The sequence below is a fragment of the Oncorhynchus nerka genome, linkage group LG16, assembly GCF_034236695.1.
Source record: "Oncorhynchus nerka isolate Pitt River linkage group LG16, Oner_Uvic_2.0, whole genome shotgun sequence".
NCBI lineage: Eukaryota > Metazoa > Chordata > Actinopteri > Salmoniformes > Salmonidae > Oncorhynchus > Oncorhynchus nerka.
The window spans coordinates 26,418,696-26,419,398 of record NC_088411.1 but is presented as its reverse complement, the minus strand read 5'-3'; positions in this window follow the sequence as shown (position 1 = coordinate 26,419,398).

The window sequence follows — 703 nt, the reverse complement described above, 5'->3', positions numbered from 1 at the left end:
ACAAATTACATTTGATAAACATGCACAACTCCCCAGCCAGCACCACCATCTCCAAAAGCATATGCAACAAGCTACAACAAAACCAAGATAATGGTACTGAAGTGCTACACACACACACACACTTAATACAGCAGCGATACAACGCAGAATATGCGTTTACCTGTGTGTGTTCAAATGAAAAAAATATTCAAAAATTGGAGTTAGATTTAAAGCCTAGTAGTCATCATGCCAATTAAATGTTTCTCTTTTAAACATGACACACTGATTAAAATGCTGGAACCAGTTTAAACGCTATGGTTACTTTACTGAGATGAGTAACTTTGGAAGGCAGTACTGGGAAGGGATAAACAGTAAAGCAAACTATTAACATGGATTTATCGCCAAGATCAGGATATACTGTATACATTTCCCTCTTCATTCAAAAATATCCTGCCTTTGTCTCACCTTAACGAGCCAGTTAAGGACTATTCACATCAAAAACTCATTTTGCACCGTACATGCTTGTTTTTGGCTAAATGAGGCTTGTGAACTAATTTTACATGTTGCTCATCAAAGCCTAATTAACAGACAACATTTTTGTGTTTGAATGGGAGCCAATGTTGAGCATAGGAGCCAAACATTCTTCCAACATGTTAAGCTGATGTGGTGGGATAGAGAAAGCAAAATACTAAGCTGCCTTGAAGAGCGGGGCGGTAAGAGCAGG